Here is a 12,656-nt window from a genome sequence, read left to right as displayed (position 1 = left end):
GCGGAAGACGGTCCAAACAGGAGAGCATAAGGTAGGGTTGCTGCGTTGAAGTTGTCGGTTGACGTCATCTGATAGGTCGGGTTTGGGATTGACCGACCAATCATTGATCATATAATTTGTGGGTTCAGAGCCCCGCCCTTCTTATGACATCATCCGGGAGCTCAGAGAAGGAACCCTACCTTATGATGTGCTGTTTGGTTTCTCTTCCGCTCACGGTGGCCTTAATTGGCCTCATTGGCTCAATCATGTGAATGTTGATTCTTTAATAAGCTCGGTCAACTACTGAAATGCGACTCTGGGCGGAAGACGGTACAAATAGGAGAACATAAGGTAGGGTTGCTGCGTTGAAGTAGCCGGATGACGTTATCTGATAGGTGGGGATTGGAATTGACCGACCAATCTTTGATCAGATAATTCATGGGTTCCGAACCCCGCCTTTCTCATGACGTCATCCCGGTACCTCAGAGTAGAAACCCTACCTTATGTTGTGCTTTTTGATTCCTCTTCCGCCCACGGTAGCCTTGTTTGGCCTCGCTGGATTATGTGAAATGAAGGCGCCTTTATCCTGCTGAAATGCGACTCTGAGCGAAAGACGGTCTAATCAGGAGAACATAAGATAGGGTTGCTGCGTTGAAGTACCTGGCTGACGTCATCTGATAGGCGGGGCCTGGGTATAACCAATCATTGGACACATACTATGTGGATTACAGAGCTCCACCCTCATGACGTCACCCGGGAACTGACAGTAGCAACCCTACCTTATGATGTCCTGTTTGGTTTTTCTTCCGCTCACGGTGGCCTTAATTGTCCTCATTGGCTCAATCATGTGAATGTTGACTCTTTGATAAGCTCGGTCAACTGCTGAAATGCGACTCTAGGCGGAAGACGGTACAAAAAGGAGAACATAAGGTAGGGTTGGTGTGTTGAAGTACCCGGAAGACGTCATCTGGTAGGTGGGGCTTGGAACTTACCGGCCAACCACTGATCAGATATTTTGTGTGTTCAGAGCCCCGCTCTTCTCATGACGTCACCCGGGAGCTCAGAGTATCAACCCTACCTTATGATGTCCTGTTTGATTTCTCTTCCGCTCACGGTGGCCTTACTTGGCCTCTCTGGCTCAATCATGTGAATGTTGATTCTTTGATAAGCTCGGTAAACTACTGAAATGCGACTCTAGGCGGAAGACGGTCCAAAGAGGAGAACTTAATTAGGGTTGCTGCAATGAAGTAGTCGGCTGATGTCATCTGATAGGTGGGGTGTGGGATTGACCGACCAATCATTGATCAAATAATTTCTGTGTTCAGCGCCCAGCCCTTCTCACCACATCACCCGGGAGCTCAGAGTAGCAACCCTACCTTATGATGTGCTGTTTGGTTTCTCTTCCGCTCACGGTGGCCTTTTCTTGGCCTAGTTGGCTCATTCATGTGAATGTTGACTCACTCTTTAATAAGCTCGGTCAACTGTTGAAATGCGACTCTGGGCGGAAGACGGTACAAATAGGAGAACATAAGGTGGGTTGCTCTATTGAAGTAGCCGGATGACGTCGTTTCATAGGTGGGGCTTGGACATGACCAATCATTGGTCAAATGCCTTATAGGTACAAAATCCCGCCCTTCTCATGACGTCAATCGGGCAACTCAGGGTAGCAACCCTACTTTATATTGTGCTGTTTGATTTCTCTTCCGCTCACAGAGGCCTTTCTTGGCCACGCTGGCTAGAAGACTCCTTCTGGTAATAATAATAACATTAATAATAATAATAAAGCTCGGGGAAATGCTGAAATGCGACACTGAGCAGAAGACGCTCCAAACAGAACATAAGGTCGTGTTGGTGCATTGAAGTACCCAGATGACGTCATATGATAGGTGGCTCTTGGGCAAGACCGACCAATCATTGCTCAGATTGTTTGCATACACAATACCTCGCCCTTTTCATGACGTCACTCGGGCAACTCAGAGTAGCAACCCTACCTTATGTTGTGCTGTTTGGTTCCTCTTCCGGTCACGGTGGCCTTGTTTAGTTAGCCTCGCTGCATTATGTGAAATGACGGCGGCTTTATCCTTCTGAAATGCGACTCTGAGCGGAAGACGGTCCAAACAGGAGAACATAAGATAGGGTTGCTGCATTGAAGTTGTCGGCCGACGTCATCTGATAGGTGGGGTTTTGGATTAACCGACCAACCATTGATCAGATAATTTGTGGTTCAGAGCCCCGCCCTTCTCATGACATCATTCGGGAGCTCAGAAAAGCAACCATGCCTTATGATGTGCTGTTTGGTTTCTCTTCCGCTCAGGGTGTCCTTTCTTGGCCTCGTTGGCTCGCTCATACATGTGAATGTCGAGTCTTTAATAAGCTCGGTCAACTACTGCAATGCGACTATGGGCGGAAGACGGTCATAAAAGGAGAACATAAGGTAGGGTTGGAGTGTTGAAGTACTCGGATGACGTCATCTGATTGGTGGGTTTGGAACTTACCGACCAATCATTGATCAAACAATTTATGTGTTCAAGGCCCAGCTCTTCTCATGACGTCACCCGGGAACTCAGAGTAGCAACCCTACCTTATGATGTCCTGTTTGGTTTCTCTTCTGCTCACGGTGGCCTTTCTTGGCCTCGCTGGCTCATTCATGTGAATGTTGACTATTTAATAAGCTCGGTCAACTACTGAAATGTGACTCTGGGTGGAAGACGATCCAAACAGGAGAACATAAAAAGGGTTGCTGCGATGAAGTAGTCAGCTGACGTCATGTGATAGGTGGGGTTTGGGATTGACCGACCAATCATTGATCAGATAATTCGTGTGTTCAGCGCCCCGCCCTTCTCATGACGTACCCCGTGAACTCAGAGTAGCAACCCTACCTTATGATGTCCTGTTTGGTTTGTCTTCCGCTCACGGTGGCCTTAATTGCCCTCATTGGCTCAATCATGTGAATGTTAACTCTTTGAAAGGCTCGGTCAACTGCTGAAATGTGACTCTTGGCGGAAGACGGTCCAAACAGGAGAACATAAGATCGGGTTGCTGTGTTGAAGTACACGGCTGACGTCATATCATAGGCGTGGCCTGGGTACAACCAATCACTGGACACATACTATGTGGATTACGGAGCTCCACCCTCATGACGTCATTCGGGAACTCAGAATACAACCCTACCTTATGATGTCCTGTTTGGTTTGTCTTAGGCTCACGGTGGCCTTTCTTGGCCTCACTGGCCCATTCATGTGAATGTCGACTGTTTAATAGCTCAGTCAACTGGTGCAGTGCGATTATGGGCGAAAGACGGTCCAAAAAGGAGAACATAAGGTAGGGTTGGTGTGTTGAAGTACCCGGAAGACGTCATCTGGTAGGTGGGGTTTGGAACTTACCGACCAACCATTGATCAGATAATTTGTGTGTTCAGAGCCCCGCTCTTCTCATGACGTCACCCGGGAGCTCAGAGTATCAACCCTACCTTATGATGTCCTGTTTGGTTTCTCTTCCGCTCACGGTGGCCTTACTTGGCGTCTCTGGCTCAATCATGTGAATGTTGACTCTTTGATAAGCTCGGTCAACTAATGAAATGCGACTCTAGGCGGAAGACGGTCCAAACAGGAGAACATAATTAGGGTTGCTGCAATTAAGTAGTCGGCTGACGTCATCTGATAGGTGGGGTTTGGGATTGACCGACCAATCATTGTTCAGATAATTTGTGTTCAGCGCACCGCCCTTCTCATGACATCATCCGGGAGCTCAGAGTAGCAACCGTACCTTATGATGGTTGATCCAGTGAGGCCAATAAGGCCACCGTGAGCAGAAGAGAAACCAAACAAGACATCATAAGGTAGGGTTGCTACTCTGAGCTCCCGGGTGACGTCATAATAGTGGAGCTCTGTAATCCACATAGTATGTGTCCAATGATTGGTTGTACCCAGGCCACGCCTATGAGATGAAGTCAGCCGGGTACTTACACACACCAACCCTACCTTATGTTCTCCTGTTTGGACCGTCTTCCGCACAGAGTCGCATTTCAGCAGCTGACCGAGCTTATTAAAGAGTCAACATTCACATGAATTAGCCAGCGAGGCCAAGAAAGGCCACCGTGAGCGGAAGAGAAACCAAACAGGACATTATAAAGTAGGGTTGCTACTCTGAGCGAATCTCTGTCATCCACAAACTATCTGTCCAATGATTGGTTATTCCCAGACCCCACCTGTGAGATGACGTCAGCCGGGAACTTCAACGCAGCAACCCTATCTTATGTTCTCCTGTTTGGACCGTCATCCGCTCAGAGTCGCATTTCAGCAGGATAAAACCGTCGTCATTTCACATAATCCAGCGAAACCAAACAAGGCTACCGTGATCGGAAGAGGAACCAAACAGCACAACATAAGGTAGGGTTGCTACTCTGAGTTGCCCGAGTGACGTCATGAGAAAATCGGGGTTCTGTCCCTACAAATTATCTGATCAATGATTGGTCGGTCAATAACAAACCCCATCTACCATATGACGTCAGCCGGAAACTTCAAGACAGGAACCCTATCTAATGTTCTCCTGTTTGGACCGTCTTCCGCTCAGAGTATCGTCATTCAAATGAGCAAGCGAGGCTAAGAAAGGCCTTCATGAGCGGAAGAGGAACCAAATAGCACAACATAAGGGTTGCTTCGCTGAGCTATTGGGTGACGTCATGAGAAGAGCGGGGCTCTGAGCACACAAAATATCTGCCCAAAGATTTGGTCGGTCATGCCCAGGCCCCGCCTATCAGACGACGTCACTGGGTACTTCATAGCAGCAACCCTACCTTATGTTGTCCTGTTTGGACCGTCTTCCTCCCCGACTCAAATTTCAGCAGTTGACCGAGCTTATTAAAGAGTTAACATTCACATGAATGAGCCAGCGAGGCCAAGAAAGGCGACCGTGAGCGGAAGAGAAACCAAACAGGACATCATAAGGTAGGGTTACTGCTCTGAGTTCCCGGGTGACGTCATGAGGGTGGAGCTCTGTAATCTACATAGAATGTGTCCAATGATTGGTTATACCAAGGCTCCGTCTATCAGATGACGACAGCATGGTACTTCAAAGCAGTAACCCAATTTATGTTTTCATTTTATGACCATCTTCCGCTCAGAGTCGCATTTCAACAGGATAAAGCCGTCCTCATATCGCATAAGCCAGCGAGATTCAAACAAGAGCAAAGTGAACGGAAGAGGAACCGAACAGCACAACATAATGAAGGGTTGCCACTCTGAGCTACCCGAATGAAGTCATGAGAAGGGCGGGGCACTGAACACACAAATTATCTGACCCCGTGAGCGAAAGAGGAATCAAACAGCACAACATGAGGGGTGAGTTATGACCCACACCGCCGTCGCCAACCTCTGTGCTACACACCACCAGCTGCAACGATGGCCGCTATCCACCCCACCACCTGAATCTCAGCCACAACACCCTGCCCCCACCCACCACTCCGCCCACAATGAGTAGTATCAACCCCACAGTCAGGCCTCAACCCCCTCTTTACCAGATCATTCTCCCTAACCATCTCACTTTGCACACCACCTCGACCAAAACACCCTATATCTGCCAATCTATCATCAAACACATTTAACAGACCTTCAAAATACTCACTCCATCTCCTTCTCACATCAGGAACAGATGAAGAAAGGCCACTTCCACTCACATCCATTCTCTAGCTGTCATATGTAATGCACCAAAACCACAGCTCCCTATCTGCAGCCAGGCCCCACAGACCTTTCCATGGTTCAATCCATTGACAGCACGTTGACCCCAGTATACCAGAGTGTTCCAATTTACTTCAGTCATAATACTGATAATAATGATAATGATGACTATAATAATGATAATGATAATGATTTTTCTTTTCATACATGGTTGCCTTTTCCCGCTTGGGTGAGGTAGTCTCAAGAACAGATGACAGAGCTGAGCCTCAGAGCAAAAGTTACCCGGATGACGTCAACATAAGGGCGGGGTTTTGTATATGCAAACTATCTGATCAATGATTGGTCGGTCATGCCCAAGCGCCACTTATCATATGACGTCATCCGGATACTTCAACGCAACAACCCTACCTTATGTTCTCCTGTTTGGACCGTCTTCAGCTCAGAGTTCCGATTTTTTACCATAAAGTGTCGTCATACAAGTGAGCCAGCGAGGTTAAGAAAGTCTGAGCTACCGGGTGACGTCATGAGAAGGGTGGGGCTCTGAACTCACAAAATATCTGCCCAAAGATTTGGTCGGTCATGCCCAGGCCCCGCCTATCAGATGACGTCAGCCGGGTACTTCAACACAGCAACCCTATCTTATGTTCTCCTGTTTGGACCGTCATCAACTCAGAGTTGGGTTTCACCAGTTGATCTTCATTCATTGTTTTTCTTACCACAAAGAATTGTCATTTCGCATGAGTCAGCGAGGCCAAAAAAGGCCTCCGTAAGCGAAAGAGGAACTAAACAGCACAACATAATGTAAGGTTGCTAATCTGAGTTACCCGGATGTCATCATGATAAGGGCGGGGTTTTGCATATACAAACTATCTGATCCATGATTGGTCGATCATGCCCAAGCGCCACCTATCATATGACGTCATCCGGTACTTCAACGGAACAACCCTACCTTATGTTCCCCTGTTTGGACCGTCTTCCGCTCAGAATCGCATTTCAGCAGTTCACCGAGCTAATTAAAGAGTCAACATTCACATGAATGAGCCAAAGAGGCCAAACAAGGCCTCCGTGAGCGGAAGAGGAACCAAACAGCACATCAAACGGTAGAGCTCCACGGTGATGTCATGCGCTCGGAGCTCTCTAATCCACAAAATATCTGTCCAATGATTGGTTATACCCAGGCCCCGTCTATCAGATGAAGACAGCCGGGTACTTCAACACAGCAACCCTATCTTATGTTCTGTTTAGACCGTCTTCCGCTCAGAGTCGCATTTCAGAAGGATAAAGCCGTCATCATTTCACATATAAGCCAGCGAGGTCAAACAAGGCCACCGTGAGCGGAAGAGGAACCAAACAGCACAACATAAGGTAGGGTTGCTACTCTGAGCTACCAGAGTGACGTTATGAGAAGGGCGGGGCTCTGAACCCACAACTTATCTGATCAATGATTGGCCGGTATGTCCCAAGCCCCACCTATCAGAAAACGTCATCCGGGTACTTCAACGCAGCAATCCTGCCTTATGTTCTGTTTGGACCGTCTTCCGCTCAGAGTGCCCTTTTTTTTACCATAAAGTGTCGTCATTCAAATGAGCCGTCGAGGTTAAGAAAGTCAGAGCTACCGGGTGACGTCATGAGAAGGGCGGGGCTCTGAACCCACAAAATATCTGCCCAAAGATTTGGTCGGTCATGCCCAGGCCCCGCCTATCAGATGACGTCACCGAGTACTTCAACGCAGCAACCCTATCTTATGTTCTCCTGTTTGGACCGTCATCCGCTCAGAGTTGGGTTTCACGAAGTTGATTGTGCTTTTTTTTTACCGTAAACAATTGTCATTTCGCATAAGCAGGCGACGCCAAGAAAGGCCTCCATGAGCGAAAGAGGAACTAAACAGGACAACGTAAGGTAAGGTTGCTACTCTTAGCTCCCGGGTGACGTCATGAGGGCGGAGTTCTGTGATACAGAAAGTATCTGTCCAATGATTGGTCATACCCAGGCCCCGTCTATCAGATGACTTCAGCTGGGTACTTCAACACAGCAACCCTATCTTATGTTTTCCTTTTTGGTCCGTCTTCCGCTCAGAGTCGCATTTCAGCATGATAAAGCCGTCATCATTTCACATAAGCCAGCGAGGTCAAACAAGGCTACCGTGATCGGAAGAGGAACCAAACAGCACAACATAAGGTAGGGTTGCTACTCTGAGTTACCCGAGTGACGTCATGAGAAGGGCGGGGTTCTGAACCCACAAATTATCTGATCAATGATTGGTCGGTAAGTCCCAAGCCCCACCTAACAGAAAACGTCATCCAGGTACTTCAACAAACCAAAACTATCTTATGTTCTGTTCGGACCGTCTTCTGCTCAGAGTCGCATTTCAGCATTTGCCCGAGCTTTTTTTATTATTATTATTACCATAAGGAGTCTTCTAGCCAGAGAGGCCTACAAAGGCCTACGTGAGCGGAAAAAAAAATGAAACAGCACAACATAAGGTAGGGTTGCTACTCTGAGTTACCCGGATGACGTCATGATAAGGGCGGGGTTTTGTATATACAAAATATCTGATCATTGATTGGTCAGTCATGCCCAAGCGCCACCTATCACATGACGTCATCCGGGTACTTCAACGCAGCAACCCTACCTTATGTTCTCCTGTTTGAACCGTCTTCCGCTCAGAAGGCCCCTTTCTTACCATAAAGTGTCGTCATTCAAATGACCCAATGATGCTAAGAAAGGACGCCATGAGCGAAAGAGGAACCAAATAGCACAACATAAGGTAAGGTTGCTTCGCTGAGCTATTGGGTGACGTCATGAGAAGGGAGGGGAAGTGAACCCAAAAAATATTTGCCCAAAGATTTGGTCAGCCATGCCCAGGCCCCGCCTTATCAGATGACGCCAAAGCAGCAATCCAATCTTATGTTCTCCTGTTATGACCGTCTTCCGCTCAGAGTTGGGTTTAAGCAGTTGATTGAACTTATCAGAGCCAAACACTGACATGATGAGCCAACGAGGCCAAGAAAGGCCACCGTGAGCGGAAGAGAAACCAAACAGGACATCATAAGGTAGGGTTGCTACTCTGACCTCACAGGTGACGTCATGAGGAGGGCGAGACTCTGAACCCACAAATTATCTGATCAACGATTGGACGATAAGTTCCAAGTCCCACCTATCAGATGATGTCATCCGGGTACTTCAACTCTGAGCTCATATATGACGTCATGAGGAGGGCGAATCTCTGTAATCCACAAACTATATCACCAATGATTGGTTATACCCAGGCCCCGTTTATCAGATGACGTGAGCCAGGTACTTCAAAACAGCAACCCTATCTTATGTTTTCCTTTTTGGTCCGTCTTCCTCTCAGAGTCGCATTTCAGCAGGATAAAGCCGTCGTCATTTCACATAAGCCAACGAGGTCAAACAAGGCCACCGTGATCGAAAGAGGAACCAAACAGCACAACATAAAGTATGGTTGCTACTCTGAGTTACCCGAGAGACGTCATGAGAAGGGCGGGGCTCATAACCCACAAATTATCTGATCAATGATTGGTCGGTAAGTCCCACGCCCCACCTATTGGAAAACGTCATCCCGGTTCTTCAACAAACCAAAACTATCTTATGTTTTGTTTGGACCGTCTTCTGCTCAGAGTCGCATTTCAGAAGTTGCCCGAGCTTTTTTTATTATTATTATTATTATTACCATAAGGAGTCTTTTAGCCAGCGAGGCCTAGAAAGGCCTCCGTGAGCAGAAGAGGAAATAAACAGCACAACATAAGGTAAGGTTGCTACTCTGAATTACCCGAGTGACGTCATGAGAAGGGCGGGATTTTGTACCTATAAACCATCTGACCAATGATTGGTCATGTCCAAGCGCCACCTATCACACGAAGTCATGCCGGCTACTGCAACGAGGATCCCTATCTTATGTTCTCCTGTGTGGACCGTCTTCCGCCCAGAGTCGCATTTCAGCAGTTGACCGATCTTATTAAAGAGTCAACATTCACATAAATGAGCCAGCGAGGCCAAGAAAGGCGACCGTGAGCGGAAGGGAAACCAAACAGGACATCATAAGGTAGGGTTGCTACTCTGAGCTCCCGGGTGACGTCATGAGAAGAGCGGGGCTCTGAGTCCACAAATTAACTGATCAATGATTGGTCGGTAAGTTTAAAGCCCCACCTATCAGATGACGTCACCCGGGTACTTCAACGCACCAACCCTACCTTGTTTTCTCCTGTTTGGACCGTTTCTGCCCAGACTCGCATTTCAGCAGTTGACCGAGCTTATTAAAGAGTCAACATTCACATGAATGTGCCAACGAGGCCAAGAAAGGCCACCGTGAGCGGAAGAGAAACCAAACAGCACATTATAAGGTAGGGTTGCTACTCTGAGCTCCCGGGTGACGTCATGAGGGTGGAGCTCTGTAATCCACAAAGTATCTGTCCAATGATTGGTTATACCCAGGCCCCGTCTACCAGATGACGTCAGCCAGTGTACTTCAATGCAGCTACCATATCTTATGTTTTCTTTTTTGGACCGTCGTCCGCTCAGAGTCGCATTTCAGCAGGATAAAGTCGTCGTCATTTCAGATAAGCCAGCGAGGCCAAACAAGGCCACCTTGAGCGGAAGAGGAACCATACAGCACAACATACTATGTGGCTTACTGAGCTCCACCCTCATGACATCACCCGGGAGCTCAGAATACAACCCTTCCTTATGATGGCCTGTTTGGTTTCTCTTAGGCTCACGGTGGCCTTTCTTGGCCTCACTGGCCCATTCATGTGAATGTCGACTCTTAAATAAGCTCGGTCAACTGCTGCAATGCGATTATGGGTGAAAGACGGTGCAAAAAGGAGAATATAAGGTAGGGTTGGTGTGTTGAAGTACCCGGAAGACGTCATCTGATAGGTGGGGTTTGGAACTTAACGAACAACCATTGATAAGATAATTTGTGTGTTTAGAGCCCCGCTCTTCTCATGACGTCATCCGGGAGCTCAGAGTAGCAACCCTACCTTATGATGTCCTGTTTGGTTTCTCTTCCCCTCATGTCGTCTTTCTTGGCCTCGCTGGCTCATTCATGCAAATGTTGACTCTTTAATAAGCTCGGTCAATTGCTCAAATGCGAATTTGGGAGGAAGACGGTCCAAATAGGAGAACATATGGTAGGGTTGCTGCGTTGAAGTATGCGGATGACGTCGTCTGATAGGTGGGATTTGGACATGACCAATCGATTGGTTAGATTGTTTATAGGTACAAAATCCCGCCCTTCTCATGACATCACTCAGGCAACTCAAAGTAGCAACCTTACCTTATGTTGTGCTGTTTAGTTCCTTTTCCGTTCACGGTGGCCTTGTTTAGCCTCGCTGGATTATGTGAAATGACACCGGCTTTATCCTGCTGAAATGCGATTCTGAGCGGAAGACGGTCCAAACAGGAGGACATAAGATAGGGTTGCTGCGTTGAAGTTGTCGGCTGACGTCATATGATTGGTGGTGTTTGGGATTGACCGACCAATCATTGATCAGATAATTTGTGGGTTCAGAGCCCCGCCCTTCTCATGACATCATCTGGGAGATCAGAGAAGCAACCCTACCTTATGATGTGCTGTTTGGTTTCTCTTCCGCTCACGGTGGCCTTAATTGGCCTCATTGGCTCAATCATGTGAATGTTGATTCTTTAATAAGCTCGGTCAACTACTGCAATACGACTATGGGCGGAAGACGGTCTAAAAAAGAGACCCTAAGGAAGGTTTAGTGTGTTGAAGTATTCGGATGACGTCATCTGATAGGTGGTGTTTGGAACTTACCGACCAAACATTGATTAGACAATTTATGTGTTCAAAGCCCAGCTCTTCTCATGACGTCACCCGGGAGCTCAGAGTAGCAACCCTACCTTATGATGTCCTGTTTGGTTTATCTCCCCCTTACGTCGCCTTTCTTGGCCTCGCTGGCTCTTTCATGTGAATGTTGACTCTTTAATAAGCTCGGTCAACTACTGAAATGCGACTCTGGGCGGAAGACGGTACAAATAGGAGAACATAAGGTAGGGTTGCTGCATTGAAGTAGCCGGATGACGTTATCTGATAGGTGGGGATTGGAATTGACCGACCAATCATTGATCAGATAATTCATGGGTTCCGAACCCCGCCTTTCTCATGACGTCATCCCAGTACCTCAGAGTAGCAACCCTACCTTATGTTGTGCTGTTTGATTCCTCTTCCGCTCACGGTAGCCTTGTTTGGCCTCGCTGGATTATGTGAAATGAAGGCGCCTTTATCCTGCTGAAATGCGACTCTGAGTGGAAGACGGTCTAATCAGGAGAACTTAAGATAGGGTTGCTGCGTTGAAGTTGTCGGCTGACATCATCTGATAGGCGGGGCCTGGGTATAACCAATCATTGGACACATACTATGTGGATTACAGAGCTCCACCTTCATGACGTCACCCGGGAACTGACAGTAGCAACCCTACCTTATGATGTCCTGTTTGGTTTCTCTTCCGCTCACGGTGGCCTTACTTGGCCTCATTGGCTCAATCATGTGAATGTTGACTCTTTGATAAGCTCGGTCAACTGCTGAAATGCGACTCTTGGCGGAAGACGGTCCAAACCAGAGAACATAATTAGGGTTGCTGTAATGAAGTAGTCGGCTGACGTCATCTGATAGGTGGGGTTTGGTATTGACCGACCAATCATTGATCAGATAATTTGTGTGTTCAGCGCCCCGCCCTTCTCATGACGTCACCCTGGAGCTCAGAGTAGCAACCCTACCTTATGATGTCCTGTTTGGTTTTTCTTCCGCTCACGGTGGCCTTTTCTTGTCCTCGTTGGCTCATTCATGTGAATGTTGACTCTTTGATAAGCTCGGTCAACTACAGAAATGCGACTCTGAGCGGAAGACGGTACAAATAGAACATAAGGTGGGTTGCTCTATTGAAGTAGCCGGATGACGTCGTTTCATAGGTGGGGCTTGGACATGAACAATCATTGGTCAGATGGTTTATAGGTACAAAATCC

Source organism: Panulirus ornatus, chromosome 60, assembly GCF_036320965.1.
Source record: "Panulirus ornatus isolate Po-2019 chromosome 60, ASM3632096v1, whole genome shotgun sequence".
Taxonomy (NCBI): Eukaryota; Metazoa; Arthropoda; class Malacostraca; order Decapoda; family Palinuridae; genus Panulirus; species Panulirus ornatus.
Note: the sequence above shows the minus strand (reverse complement) of the source record.